Below are 16,997 nucleotides of genomic sequence, written 5' to 3' on the forward strand. Positions count from 1 at the left end.
ACCAAGAAAACAGCTCTGATCTTGTCTTTTCAGTCATACTTTGATATGTTTACAAGACAGCAAACATATAAAAAAAAAGTACACTCGGGTTTGATTTGGGCATAATATGTAACCTCTGTGTAATGTCTTCTGCCTGATATAATCTCTCGGATCCCGTCAGGTTTGTGGTAACAGCAGGTTTATTCCACATCTGCATTCATGACAAAGGACAACAGAGTTTAATAGTCATCTCATGTGGACAAACAGCGCATGCTCATGGAAAATCCTCCGTTGCTTTTAGGATTACTGTATGTACTACTCTTAAAGCTCTACACAAAAGTAAAGTACAGTTTGACACGTTGATCGTATAGTGGATTTACACTCATATAAACGAAATAATTAAAACACACCAAATTGTCCCTCTTAATCTTGCAAGGAGGAAACAACATAAAACAATGTAATTACACAGATTTCCTACAGTTACCTTTCCATTTTATGTCAACAGTTATGTGTAAACAATAATGTAACTTCGTTACAATTAAACATACAGGAGGCAGACAAACAGCAGAAAATACCTCAATCTTATGTTCAAACATTACAACACTTTATAACAACATACGGTAACATACCTGCATTCATGACAAAGGACAACAGAGTTGAATAGTCATCTCATGTGGACAAACAGCGCATGCTCTGTCTGGAAAGATGGCATCATGTTAAAGGGGTCATATAATGTCATTTTTGTACAAGCTAATATTATTCTTTAGGGTCTAAATTAAAAGTTTGTAATATACTTTAATTAAACATTCTCATTAGTATTGTAAGAAAACACTAATTTTACCTGGTCAAAAACAGCTCTGTTTTCAGCACGCAGTTTCAGTGCATGTGTCTTTAAATGATAATGAGCTTTGCTCACCCCACCCCTCTGTTCTGTGCGTACACCGTTTGTAACACAATTTAACACAATAACCATAACGCGTTGTTTATTATAAACATGGGATTATGAATTATATTGAGAACGTCATACATAGAAAACATGCCGTAATGTACCCCGAGTGTCAAAATAGCCGCATTCATCGTGAAGCGTTAATAAAAGTGAAGCGTTAATAAAATGTTACACTCACTTCTTCTGGAGGTGCAGCAGGAACACGAATAATTGGTACCGATCCTTTTTTCAGGAGCAGCTTCTTAGCAAAACCAGCTTTATACTGACACTCGTTTGTAAAGCAGTCTGGTGAAATGATTCGCACAAACATGACAGCATTGACGTTGATCGCGGGGAATTCCCTTCGAAAACAAACTCAGCCACTGCGTCTTCAGCTGTACGGATTTAGGAACATCAAAATGACTGCTGTGTTCCTTATTACCATTACACCCAAGAACACCACAATCGTTAGACGCCATTCTACTCAGCACTCCAGCTATCAGCAATGAACGCGCCGGTTGGCGCGGGCTATGATTGACAGCTCGCTCACGAGGGCGGGTCTGTGTTGAAACGCTGCTGTCAATCAACCATCGTGGGAGGGCCGTTGATTTTGTGACGTCACAAAATCGAACAGTTTGATTCAGGAGAGGGGGAAACATATAAGAAGATAAAAAAAAAACACTGGATGGATATTTATCATTTTATGATGGTTGTGTACAGGCACTGCCAACACACATTTCAGTACAATCAACTTGTAAAAGTGCATGTACCATTATATGACCCCTTTAAAGTTAGCTAGCTAAACTGGAGAGACTTTCTATCGGCTATAAAACACATAACCAGATGGTTGACTTTATAAAAACATGTTCAACCAAAGAAATCTAGCTTAACTTTTACATGCTTTTCAAGTGAGTTAGCATTGTTTAGTCCACGGACATTCACAGACACGTTACCTCAGGGAAATCCTCCGTTGCTTTGAGGATTACCCATAATCCTTCATCATTACTAGCGTTCGCTGCAGGCACAACTTTATGACAGCAGGTGTCACAATAATCCCATTTAGTAGGATTTAACCTGAACCTTTTTAAAGGGGGGGGGGGTGAAATGCTCATTTTCACTCAATCTCATCTTAATCTTGAGTACCTATAGAGTAGTATTGCATCCTTCATATCTCCAAAAAGTCTTTAGTTTTATTATATTTACAAAAGAAAGATAGGCTGTACCGAGTCTTTCCGGAAAAAAACGAGCGGCTGAAGGCGGGCCGTGTGGGCGGAGCTAAAGCAGTGCTAACGCGCCGAGCTAACAACACACAGAGACATTTGTTCAACAGTTTTCCTCACCTCCCGGTTCCAACCACGACCGCGAACCTTTATCATTGTGACTACTCGATCCTTAAGCATTAGACGATCTGCAAATCCGTCGATCTGGGCTTTGTTTATAAAACAATCATCGTCGAAATACAGGGAACAAACAAAAACACTTGCACAACTCCGTTGATGCTCTGTAAAAATAAACTCCATCCACTGGTCCCTTAATGCTGTTATTTTTGGTAATCTGTGCAGGGTTGTCTTGCCCTGGCAACCAAAAACACACTTCTTTGGTGACATTTCGCTCTCTCGCTCTGGTCAGTGAATGTCTCTGCTCTCGAGTGCGCGCGCGCTCTTCCGGGAGAAGTGCCCTTAGAACCCATATAAGGAAATCCCGCACCATCTTACGTAACATAGACCCATACTCGAAAAAAACTTTCCGAAACTTGTGACAAACTGGAAGGAGTATTTTTGGAACAAAAACGTACAACTTAACTTTTGAAACTTTGTCCATGTTTAGCATGGGAATCCAACTCTTTAACAGTGTAAAAAACTCAGTATGCATGAAGTAGCATTTCACCCCCCCTTTAACTATGTTACATACAGCCCCCTTAAATCCTGCTAAATTGGGGCACAATAAAAAAAAGAAAAAAAAAAATGTTTTTCATTAGATACCAAACAGTTGTTTCGTACTAGGAGCATAATGCGTTTCAAGTCAGCTAGACCCTTTCCACCTGGGATTAAGTCAGTCAGGAAGTGGCCAAGCCCCATACCAACAAAGACACAAAAGATGCCGTGTACACCTCTCATATTGTAAACATTGCTCAATAGCAGATTGAATACCTCAGATAAACTAGTGTGAAAACTCTTAAGACATATACATACACAAGCAATCTATCCAGAAAACATGTTCCTCACAGAAGAAAACAAATAATCAACTGCTGAAGCTGTGTCATCTACAACAAATGAGTCGAGCTGGGGGCTTAACAGGTCTACCTGCCCTAGTGAAGAGTGGAGGTGGCTGTTTGCAAACTACGTGGTCCTGTGCGAATGCACCTGGCTGTGCGTCACTTGCATGTTCAGGGGAGGGGACACAATGAGCTCTTTCCACTGAGGGCGGGGAGGGTCCTACCTCAGACACCACACATTCTGCAGAGGGTCCAGGGGAAAGTGATTGCTCAGCAGATATTGATGAAACAGGGGTTTGCAGGGGTCTGATGTCAGCAATGGCATGAATCCTGTCAGCCAGTTATGGCCCATGTGTGGCCCTTGTCTTTAATCCAGATCTAGGCCACTCCAGGACCGTCATTCTTTGCAGCATTGATAAACATTGATATGTGGGATGGTGTGATGAAGCAATGAAACTGCCATGAGGTTTTGTGAACAGAGTTTGCTGCCGATACAGTAACTGTTCTCACTGAACCATAAGACTGAATCTATACTGTAGTTGATCTTTACGGATGAAGGGTGAGTTACAGTAATGTCTCTACCATGGTAATCTGTTTACAGTATCACATGGCATACATGGTATCCCATAATACTAATCTCTCTCTCTCTCTCTCTCTCTCTCTCTCTCTCTCTCTCTCTCTCTCTCTCTCTCTCTCTCTCTCTCTCTCTCTCTCTCTCTCTCTCTCTCTCTCTCTCACACACACACACACACACACACACACACATACACACACACACACACACACACACACACATGCGTGTACACACACTTTGACCATAGTGGTGGTCAAATTATCTATAAATCACTTATGCAAAAATAATTCATTTAATTTGGTTATCCATATCGGAATTGAAAACATGCTGAAATGTTTGAAAAAGTGCAATTTTGATGATCTGTTGTGATATTAGAACTATTATATGTGTGCCTCAATTCTGAGCGAGTAATTGTAAGTTTTGAGCAGAGAATTATATTTTGCAAGCACATTACATTATATTTTGAACAGAAATTAACAATCGCAAAAAAAATTTCCGTTTGAGCAAAGAAAAAAACGATTCCGTGCTCAATAAATGTATTTGCTTGTTTGCTATTATCCATATTAACGTGCAATAATAACCCCTCTCACGCAGTTTACTCAGGTGCTCTCTCACAAACTTATTCTCTGCGCTCCTGTCAAGTCCCTCTCTCTCTCTCTCAACCTCTTAATTCTGTGCGCGCTCAACTCTTGACACACACGCTCGCTCAACTCTTGACACACACGCTCGCTCAACTCTTGACACACACGCTCGCTCAACTCTTGACACACACGCTCGAGATCAGAGGAAGTAACCAACCAGAGGAGGAGCTGATGATGTTTAAAGGAAGAGCTGTAACTATATATAATGAAGAGAAAGACTGACAGAAACACAAAATGGCTGATAAGTGTGATCTGTGTCTGCTGGGACTGATCATTCTCTCTTCACTTCTCACAGGTAAAGAAATCTGTATTTTCTCTAAAGACATTTAGTGGAATTAGTCTGGAAAGAGTTCATTTGAACATGCTCAGTTTATTCTTGCACACATTCACGTTGTGATCTCAGAGTTGTGTATTGATACACACAGATCATACTGTATTATTCCTGATACTGGACATAGTGTCACTCAAACATCTGATGATGAAGAATTATCTTCATATTAAGAGTGTAAGGGTGGATTTCCTGCAGAGGTTCAAGGTTCAAGAGAGAGCGCCCTAAGAACTATCGACTATTTTGACTGTCAAAAGGGTTAAGAGTGTAAGGGTGGATTTCCTGCAGAGGTTCAAGATGCAAGACTGCCGAATGACTAAAGAAAAGTTGTCAGCAAGATGGTAGAAAACTGAACATTTCTTGTCTATTCCACCCACTGCTACTTATACCAACGACGGAAATAAGCGCAGTTACAATAGATTAATATGTGGGAGAGCGTTGCTATAGAGAGTGATGATATTGTATTGCACACTGTTAGACCTTACCGGGGTTTTTTACAGTAAAATACTGGCAACACTGTTGCCAGCAATTTACTGTTAATTGTACAGTATGTTACTGTAAAAATGCACTAAAACTCGAGTTAACTAATTTCACTTGCAGAAACCGACTGTCTTAAATTGACCACCTGTCATTTAAAAGTATTAACTAAAATTTATAATGCATTAATAAAGTGAGCAAAGGATTACTGTGAACTTCTTTCATTTGAAACCACAAAAAAAATTTGGTAAATAAAGAGATTTCCACTGGACCAGCAACTACACAGTCACTGCCTTTTAAATAAAGCAACATGCAGCAAATCATCAATGTTTGTAGATCTTCTCCTGGACTGAAGCACAGGCTCTACTCTTCTGCACAATGGTGACCCAAAAAATAAGATTTTACAGTAAACTACTGGCAACAGTGTTGCCAGTATATACCTGTTTTATAACTTACAGTTTATTACTGTTAAAATACATGTTGTGGGTGTGTCTTTTTATCTTACACTGTTAACCCTTTCAACCCCACAGGGAAATCCACACTACAAAGAGTAAAAAGTTACATTGAGACAGTGTTGCAGTGAGATAATTAAGTGAATATGTAAGTGATTGTTGAGCATTAGTGATGAACACCTGCTGTTAACAAGCAGAATCACTGAAGAAAAGAGAAACACAAGAACAGAAAATAGAGAAACACAATAACTACGACTGACTTCCAGCCATTACACATTATTACACTTATTATTAACCAGTATGACTTTATTTCTGTCATACATCTACAGAAGTTGTTGTTGAGATGTTTAATTGAAAATGTTTGGTTTGAAGTTACCATTATAGAGATCAGTGCTTGCTTTAGTTGGGATGCTGATGCTAAAACATTAGTGTGTCTTTTGCCGCTTGAGCTGTGTTTTTGTAAATCACACTTGTGCACACACACAGTTTATGAATGATTGTGGTTATGGTGATAAAATCATCATATAGCCTGTTCATTCACTAAGGAATTCATTCCTACTCATTCAGAGTTTAATCCTCAATCAAAAGTGTTACATTAGCACCACTGTGAAACCAGAGCAATACATTACAATGACCTTTTTTTTTAACACATCATGCGTAAACAAAAAAAAAAAAAAAAACAGAGCTACAGTGTCTTTTAGAAACACAGAGATATCACAATTTAGCACATGAATCTCAACAATGGTGGCAATATTTTTTTATTATTCATGCAGCAGTGCATGCTGGGAGTTTTATATTATCCTGGAACCCAGCATGCATTGCGACATGAAACTTTTGATTGTCACCATTGCTGAGATTCATATGCTGATTGTTGGTGTCTGTATCAAGCAGAAGTTAAAAATGTTTTAATGCTCTCTATGATTACAATATTTATATATATTCAGAAGACATGATTACAGAGATATTGATTTCATGTTGTAGATTCACAGATAAATATGAAATACCCATAAATTCAAAGAATATATACAGGAAAAATCTGAAAATCAGACATGTCCAGGATGAATGTTAAATCATCACAAGAGCCAAAAACAACTAATCATCTTTCTCTTGGCTCTTTCTTGCCATAACAGATGTGTTTTATAAACTCACTGTTACAGCAGCCAGAGAGAGATGAATGGTAAGCAGTCCAGGGACAAGAGCCCAACTAAAGCAAATACTGATCTCCATCATGGTGACAACAAACTTTATTATTAACTCAATCTCTGTTAATTCTCAACAAGAACTTTTGTACATGTATGAAAGAAATAATCATAAACTGGTTTGTAAACTGGTTTCACACTCAGTGTTGCTGGAAGTCAGTTGTAGTTTCTGTGTTTCTCTTTTTTCTGTTCTTGATTCTCTGTCGTTCAGTGATTCTGCTTATCAGGTGTTCATCAGTTTCTCAATTCACTCACTTCTTTTCATTCAAGTGGACTATATTGGTGAACTAATGTAGGCAATAGTGAATGAGGGTATAGGGTGTGATTGGGAAAACAGCCTCTGAGTGTCGACTTTGAGCACTGTTAATTCACAGTATATTCCTGTAGGCTAGTTTTATTTTCTACGGTATATTACTGTTTTAATGGAAAATGGTATGATATTGTCAGAATTTGGCCTTTTTTTACAGCAAGGGTTAACAGTGCAGGTTGTAGCACTTCAAGGTCAATACCAAATCAAAACTATTTAACACATTATTTGTAATTGAAAAGGTTTAATGACAAAATATGGTTATAATTAATAGTTACAAAATACATGTATGAGATGATGATAACTTATACCATTAATCTTACCCAGCATGTAAATGTTTCCTGAGAGAGAGAGAGAGAGAGAGAGAGAGAGAGAGAGAGAGAGAGAGAGAGAGAGAGAGAAAGAGGAATTAAAGAAAGAGAGCCAGAGCATAAAAAGAGAGCATTAATATAGACAGAGCAACAGTTTCAATCTTTTTTTAATCCTTTCCTGACCATGTGACTTTAACCCAACTGTGAGACGTTTAAACTGACCGTACTAAAGGTGTGACAATTCATCGACCCCCAAAATACACACATTCTGGCCTACAGGCCTTGATCACTATCTGTGTCTTTGGGAACTCCAAATGGTCCTTGTGGTGGAAAGAGGGGGTAGAAAAACAGTCAAGATTATTTCAATTCTACAAGAGTGTGTCAGTGATTTGTCCAACTCTCTGATAAAGACTAATAGTTTATTCTGGAGAGTGTGTTGTTTGCTTTAAGTGATTAAAAAAGGGGAACACTTTACAATAAGGGTATATAAAAATAATCATGTACTAATACCTGGATTAATAATACTTAATTCAACATGAACTAATGATAATTAAAAGCATGAACTAATCATGAACCAATGACTACAGCCTTAACTACATATTAGTACATGTTTGATAGTTAATGCATTCATTAACTTTTCTGGATAAACCAAATAAAGTGCCTCTTTAAGAAGGAATAAGAAGTACCCTGACTGCACCTCCGTTCTCTGACTTCTGGAAAAGTGACACAACAATTTAACTGGGCTGAATACTTGTTGTGTTAGAACATCATGTGCATTTGACAGTAAGTTTAAAATAAATCATGAGCTGAATTTGGTAAGTAGTTAACAGTTAATTAATTATGATTGGGCCCTCTCACCCAGTCAACACGTTGATCTCACAGTGATCTCTCCATATGATCATCAATGTCACAGTGAGCTAAAAGTGTAACCTCACAGCGCACTCACTGTGTGCTCATACTATGATCACAATATGAGCTCATCCCAGATAGAAATGTTATTGGACATGGACTCCAACATCGCTCAGACGTCAAATTTTGGTTGAAAATGAAAACTGGGTTGACGTCTAAACATTTGTTTGATGTCAGGCTCTAACTTCATTAAACATCTCCACAAACAGCATTATCAGCTTCACTTATTACTAAACAGATTTACTTCTGTCATATATGTACAAAAGTCTTTATTAAGATTAACAGAGGTTTAGATGTTGATGATTTGTTAACAATAATAATTTGGTTTGATGTCACCATTATGGTGATCAGTGTTTGCTTTAGTTGGTCAGTTTGACTCTTGGTGTTTTAATGTTAGTTTTTCTCTGGCTGCTGGAACTGTGTGTTATGGCAAGAACAGTAAGAGGAAATGTGTTCTAGTGATGGGTCGGGTTGAAACTGAGTTGTCTCAGAGAGTGATTCGTTCATTTTGTGTCGACCGCGCATGCGTAAAATCCCATGGGTTCTGTAGCGGAAAGAGAAATGATTAGTTAATCTATGATTCTTCTGAGTCTATCGTTCTTTTGACACCTGATGTGATGTGACAGTGCTGGACACATAAATGAGTTAATAATTCCCAAACTTTCTTATAAACAAGCGTGTAGTCAGTTTTTTAACAGTTACATGCTGCGTTTTTGGTCTCAATCTCAATTTCTTATAGCTTTCCTATTTATTTCAATTAAAAAAATGTTTTAATTTCTTTCATGATGGTTCTTCTCCATATGAATGTACCAAAAGAGTTGGTCATTTAAACGTTATCTATAATGGGGAAGATCACTTTGATAAATATACTACTACTACTAGATTCCCACTACTAATGTGATCAGATGATGTCAGCTACTTGATGATGACGATAAAGATATAGTCATCATGTAATGCTCTGATCAGCTGATCTCTTCTAGACTGTCATGTGTGTTATTAATTACATATAATTGATTTGAGTAAAACATATAGAAAAACACTAAACATTTTGAACTACTGTTTCACTTAGATACACTCAAACCTCAAGAATCAATAGAGCAGTCAGTCACATCCAAAAAAATGAATGGATCTCTATGGCGCCTCTGCTGGAAGTGTATGGTAATTACACTTTTTGGCAAAACTATATTATCTGCAAAAAAAATTCTAACCAGCAGATGAAGAATTATCATATCACACCTAGATCAATATCCAGAAACAACTCATATTTCATTTTGATCATCATTAACATGTTTTTTTTTGTTTTGTTTTTTCATAAAAAGTTAATATTTTTATATGCATGCTAATGGTGTAGCTGAGGTATTTTACAGTAAATAGGCACAAAAGTACTTCAGATCTCCCAAAACATAACATTAATTCATAGATGAGAAGTAAACCAAAAAAAATATATAATATTTGTATTACTAAACATTTAAAAAAAAAAAAAAAACATAAATACCATCACTCTCCTAGTGCATGTTTAATCATATTGTATTAAATGATTTGTTAATGCATTATTTTGTCATGACTTTTACTTGAGAGAGCCCTAATCATGATCAAATTCACTGTTAACTACTTCCCAAACTCAGCTCATGATTGATCATAAACTTACTATCAAACACACAACGAGTGTTCAGCTCAGTGAAGTGATGTTGTGTGGTCAGAGAACAGAAGTACAGTATCATCACGACTGTGTCTGGATGGAGAGTGAACTACTGATCCCAGCAAACCTTCCCTGAGTTTTGCTCCTTCCTTTGGGAACTGTTCCACAAATATTCTTTGTGGGTTTTGAATTGTTATTTTGTATTTAGCTGTGCACAGGGATGGGCAGTATTTCAGACACATGTATTTAAAATACATTTTTGAAATACAAAATACTATTTTGTATTTTGTATTTTAAAGCCTTTGGAAAAAATCAAATGTAATTTGTATTTAAAAACATTTAAGATGAGTATTTTTGTATTTTCAAAATACATAAAATACTTTTTGCCAGTCAACCTCTTTATCAGGGTATTGATTTTGTGCATCAACTAGTTCAGACATTCACTAGCTCAGCATTGGATCAGCGATTTTTTTATTGGAGTAAGGTGAGAATGTCATGATCAATTCTACTTGTTGATTAAAGTTAAAATAGTGCATTATTCACTTCAGTTAACATGAAAGAATAAAAGAGCACAGACAAGTGGGAAAATAGCGTTAGCCAATCAGTCTTGACCGGTTGTTGATTTTTATCAACTAGCTTGTCAAATGTGTTTAAAGCATTCCTGCATGTTAGGGCTGGGTGATATGACACTATCATAGCGATGATATAAAGTTTGAATTGATGGAACTTTTTCTAAATCGTTTTCATAGATGGGCCTATTTGTGGGGTAAGCAAATATCCGTGCAGCTTTTAGTGGGCAGGAATTATTGGAACGTTGGAAAAAGAAAAATAGTGAAAAATATATTGAAATATATAGTGAAATCTGATATAGTGAAAAAAGAAGCACTGATGAATGATACACCACAAACATCTTGAGCTTTTAGTTTTATTGTACATAAAAAATAATAATCAAAAAGGGGTAAATAGTGTCAAATGAATCTAAATTTATTCTAATTTTAAATTTTAGATACACTTTCTAATTTTAACCCTCTGGGCTTCTTCGTAAATGGGTTACACTTAGCTTCCTCCTGCCCGAAAACGGATGAAGCCTTAAAATTTTACTTTTCTTTTTCCCAGGATAACCAATCAAATATATTTTTGTTCTATAATGTTTTCTGATTATTATTTAGAATTTTTAGAATTTTTTATGATACTTTGCATTAATTCTATCATTTTTATGAGCTATTTTTTCCATTAGAATTAATATATATATTTTTATTTTATTTTATTTTATGAAAGAAAAAAATTAATTACTAAGCAACCACTGAATGGAACAACACAAATTATATCATTTTAAAGCTTAGGATCTCAGCTTTTTAATGCATCTAATTATATAACTGATAATTAGATAATTATATAATTAGATAACTGAAAATGGCACTTCATTTTTTACAGCATATTATTACAATTAAAATGAGCCCAAAATTAACATAATCTATTGCTTTTATGACAAGATATTCTTCATGGAGAAAAAATTGCCCATGAGGGGGTGTCAAAGACTGTACAAAAAGGCTATCTCTTTTCAAAATGCTGTAATTTTTGATTCCTTTATCCATTGATTATTATTTTTTTTTATCCAGATGCAGCTAACATGTAGGGGGACTTCACTAAAAAAGAATTTTCCTCCTACCTTATTTCCTTCCTGAGTTATTCCATGACAAATAAGAAAGATATGCAAAATCATAATAAAAATTATATATATATATATTGTCTTTTATCCGCCGTTTCTTGGCAGGACAATGTCCAAAATGTAATGTAATTTATATTTTCAAAATTTAAAAAGAGTTCTTTCAAACGATACCTACCTTTTGACTCTCCTTGCTATAGTTTTGGAGTTATTACACTCTAAAAAGAGATGTGTTAAAAATGACACATGTTGTGTCAGTTTTAACACATGTGGTGAGTGTGCTCAGGGACAACACATGTTGTGTCAAATTTAACACAATAAATGTGTAAGTCATTTTAACACACAAATTGTGTCATTTTAAAAAATAAAGCGAAAGGGCCAGATGCAAAAATATTAACCGTTTAATCAATAGTCAAAAACACCTCGTTTTTGCGTGGTATGAACCACGTTCATGATGCGTCTAGAACGCATGTGCACACAAAGTACAACACAATGTTTCAAGCTCAATGACTGGACAGACTCACTGTACTGGACATTATTCAGTTATTCACACTTCAACCCCTAATTGATAATGCTGCTTTTGACAAAAGTTCATGAAAAAATAAAGGTTAACCGAGTTTGCACTTTGAATTTTATTAAAATGTAGCAACTGACAAAATATATGTATATTAATAACTTGTATTTCCACTGGCCTGTTTGTTTGAGAACATAGCAAACACTGCATACCATTCACAGTGATGGTGAGTGTCGGCACTCAAAATGAGGAGTTGAAAACAACACAACCTGTAGAAAGAGATGTTAAAAATTACACATGTTGTGTCAGTTTTAACACATGTAGTGTGTGTGCTCAGGGACAACACATGTTGTGTAGATTTTAACACATGTTGTGTAGATTTTAACACATATTGTGTCAGTTTTAACACATGTAGTGTGTGTGCTCAGGGACAACACATGTTGTGTAGATTTTAACACATGTTGTGTCAGTTTTAACACATGTAGTGAGTGTGCTCAGGGACAACACATGTTGTGTCAAATTTAACACACAACCTGTGTCGATTCTTAACACATCTCTGTGTTTATAAGGACTACACATTTTGTGTTACCTTTAACACAACTAATGTGTTATTCCTCTTACACAGAAGTGTGTTGAAACCTTTTACACACTAACGTGTTATAGTTACACAACTTGTGTCAGATATGTGTCACATGTGACTGTAGTCGGTGTGTATTTGCCAGAGTTACTTCCTGTGTTTTTACAACTGAGTGTTTGGATGAAAACTGAAACGTATTGTTAACTTGTGTTTATGGAGTCCAGTGACGTTTAATAAAGAGTTTGTTTGGACATTTTATTAGCTGGATGGTTTAGACATCATGAATCTACATAGACAAGCTCTTATTGAGAATTAACAGAGGTTTAGATGTTGATGTTTCACTGAATGTTTTATTTGAAGTCACCAGAATCGTGATTAATGGCTCCTTTATTTGAGCTCTTGACCCTTTATTCATCTGTTAGTTTTTCTCTGGCTGCTTTAACTGTATTTTAATAAAATACATTTGTTATGGCGAGAGAAAATATGATCAGATGTTTCTTGATGATGTCATAATCAACAAGTGCAGATCTGATCAGGTTTATGAGAAAATGGATGGTGCGCATTTAATTTATTTATGTGCTGTTAGTTATAATGATCTTGTGACACGACATCATGCTGTCCAGTAGGGCAGAATAATAAAATAAATGTTTTCTGAAAATTTTAATCTGCAGCAGAAACTAGTCAAACACAGACATCAAGAATCAGCGCATGAATCTCAACAATGGTGACAAACAAAAAGCTTCATGCCGCAATGCATGCTGGGAGTCATGGATGAGATTTGTACTATGGTGGCACCCAGCATGCATTGCGGCATGAAGCTTTTTGTTTGTCACCATTGTTGAGATTCATGTGCTGATTCTTGATGTCTGTTTGATACCTTAGACTGTAAGATTCTGTACGAACTGTGTATTTAAAAATTAATTTTAAGCTAATTGCATTATGCTAATCTATTATGTATTACACTCATCTTTCAAATATTAAACTCTTTCTGAGCTTTAGCTGAACAATTTTATATGTTCATGATGATAATATTATCATCGGAGCATATTTTTCTCGTGTTTATTTCTGCTGTTTCAAAATGTGTTAAATTAAATACACATTTACAGCAATCAGAGAAAACTAATGTTAAAGAGTCAAGGGTCAAGAGCTCAAATAAAGCTGACACTAATCACGATTCTGGTGACTTTAAATGAAACATTCAATGAATCGTCAACACCAAAACCTGTTAATTCTCAATAAGAGCTTCTGTAGAGTCTGACAGAAATAAAGTCAATCTGGTTATTAATAACAAGTGAAAGCAGCATTTGAAAAAGACATTGAAAAAGAGGCATGGTGTGATTGGCTGCAAAAAAACAACCGTTAATCTTTAAGTTTTCATGAATTAAGATTTAATTTTATTTATTTGAATATATTGCTTTATTTATTTTAGAGCATTTTATGGGATACCAAATAAAATATACCTATATTTTTTTTCATAAAAACAAACTCTCCTCCACCCAGTGCTATTCTATCCAGAGTTACATTTTAACACACATTGTGTGTTAAAAATCTACACAACATGTGTCAAAATACCATCAACACATCTTGTGTGTTGTTTTTTAACACGTCTCTTTTTAGAGTGTTTCCAGAGTTACATTTTAACACACATTGTGTGTTAAAAATCTACACAACATGTGTCAAATTCCATCAACACATCTTGTGTGTTGTTTTTTAACACATCTCTTTTTAGAGTGTATGATTATATAATTTTTATATAGTTTGGGGCAAAATTTGCTGTTTCAGCCTTACCAGTTCATTTCTCTCTCTGTGTGTGTGTGTGTGTGTGTGTTTGTGTGTGTGGGTGTGGGGGGGAGGGTGTCTTTTTTGCACTCTTGATGTTTTAGAGTGTCACCCCTTCATTGCTGTACACTTTTTTTCAGCACAGTGGCTGATCTGTAGCTTGTACCACCAAAAGTTTCTCTGAGTTTTCCTATTTTTTCGTATTTCCCATTCATTTCCTATGTCGCCCATTTTCGGGCGGGAGGAAGCTAAGTGTGACTTTTTTTTTTTACGACCCTTTAACATATCAAAATCATCTCCTTGATTTTTTTGTGTGTTCATAAAGGTAATACAACAAAAGTCACCAAGTTTCACCCCCATCCGATGAAGCAAAAAAATTAAACAATTCGAAACGTTCAAGTTTTCGCCCGTTTTCGGGCGAAGAAGCCCAGTAAACTTATAGAAACAAATAAACTTTACATAAAATAAACATAAAATTACTTGAAAAGCATTGGACTACCTGCAACAACAAAACAAAACTAAACAAAAAAACTCAAAAGAGTTTGAAATTCAGTTTATTCTGTGGAATCAAAACTGATATTGAGAATTGTGAAACCATGATATTGTTACTGTGACGTAAAATTGAGATTTTGGTCATATCGCCCATCCATATTCTTTGCTAGATAGCAGAAAAGGTTTCCACGGTTTTACATACAGTATGATTTTTTTAATAGTGTTCACCACAAGTAATAGACTACATTGTAACCAGAAATAAGTATATAAATGGCTGCTATTTTGCATAAGTTTATTTGTAATTGCCAGAAAGAAAGAAAGAAAGAAAGAAAGAAAGAAAGAAAGAAAGAAAGAAAGAAAGAAAGAAAGAAAGACAGAGAGGGCAGAGATGAGGATAGGAATGTAAAGTCAGTAGGCTTATGTAGTTTCTTCATTGACTGTGACCTATCCCTGCACTGGATGGCCAATTTCACATGTATTTTGTGTATTTTCAAAACATACAAATATAATAATGTATTTGTATTTAAATATTTCTTTTCACACAGTATTTTGTATTTGTATTTTAAATACATTTCCATGTATTTATGCCCATCTCTGGCTGTGCATAAGTCACAGTAGGGTGAGTTTGTTGGAAAGAGAGAAACACAGAACAGATAAAGAGCTTTTAAGGTCAGTTATTAGTGTATTTTCTACGCTTGAAGAGGAGGATCAACTAATCCTGTGCCGTCCAGTAATGTTTATGACAAAGATGAAATCAAGAGTTCAAGATATGATGATATTACATTAGTTACATTTGTTTCAGAGTCAGGGTATTTCTTATTCCCTCTTAAAGAGGCGTTTGATTTGGTTTAAAAAAGACTGTATGATATTAATCTTCTGGTTTTTGTGTGGTTTATGTTTTTTCATTTATTAATATCATAATGATCACATAGATATTCTGTGTTTCAGGTATCAGTGGAGTGGATGATGATCATGTGTTCATCAGTTCTGGTGAAAATGTGCGTCTGTCCTGTAATAATGCTCTTTCTGACTGCAAATCTAAAACTACATGGAACTACGGTAACAGATTCAGAAACTCAGGGACATACAGAAGCAGTTGAACTGATTACTTTAGGGATAAATAATAAAGACAAAGAGAAACATGAGAGACTAAGTCTGGAGTCTGACTGCTCTCTGAACATCAAGAATGTCACAGAAGAAGATTATGGATCTTACACCTGCAGACAATATGTGAATGACAGACAACAAGGACCTGATGCTGATGTTTATCTGAATGTTCTTCATGGTAAGTTTATGATTATATGGTCATTTTAAAAAGGGAAGATTCTCCCTTTAAACTCAGATGATGATTGAAGAGTCTGTGATTTGTGTCTTGTGTTCAGTTTCAGTGTCTCCATCATCATCATCATCATCATCATCATCATCATCTTCATCCTCACAGACTGAGATCAGTCCAGGCCGCTCTGTGACTCTCTCCTGTCAGTTGTATTCATATACTGGATACTCCTGTGATGATTGGGTCAGTTCTGGGGGAGTTGAGCTGTTGTGGGTGAATCAGGCTGGTGTTGATCTGAAGACAGACTCCAGATATCAGATATTATCATCATCAGATCAATATCGCTGTATCATCATCACTCTGACTACAACACTCCTGAATGAAGATAACAACAGAGAGTGGAGATGTCGGCTTACTCACAGAAATCAAGTCAAGACCTCAGTCAGATACACTGTCAAGTATTCAGGTGAGAAAACACTCTTTTCAGACAGATTTGTGGAAACTTTCACACACTGGCTCTACTCTTCCTGACGGCTTCATACGTTTGGCAATTGTAAAATATTAGTGGTCAAAGTCATAAACTGCATAAAAATCCTTATAATTCTCAATATTGACCTCCTATGGGTCATACTAGGCTAAAATAGACTCTTCTGATTTATGCAATATTTCATGTATGACCCATGAGGGAGGTCAATATTGGGAATTATAAGGATTTGTTTGCAGTTTTAGGAATTCTA

Source organism: Squalius cephalus (assembly GCF_949319135.1).
Source record: "Squalius cephalus genome assembly, chromosome: 1".
NCBI lineage: Eukaryota > Metazoa > Chordata > Actinopteri > Cypriniformes > Leuciscidae > Squalius > Squalius cephalus.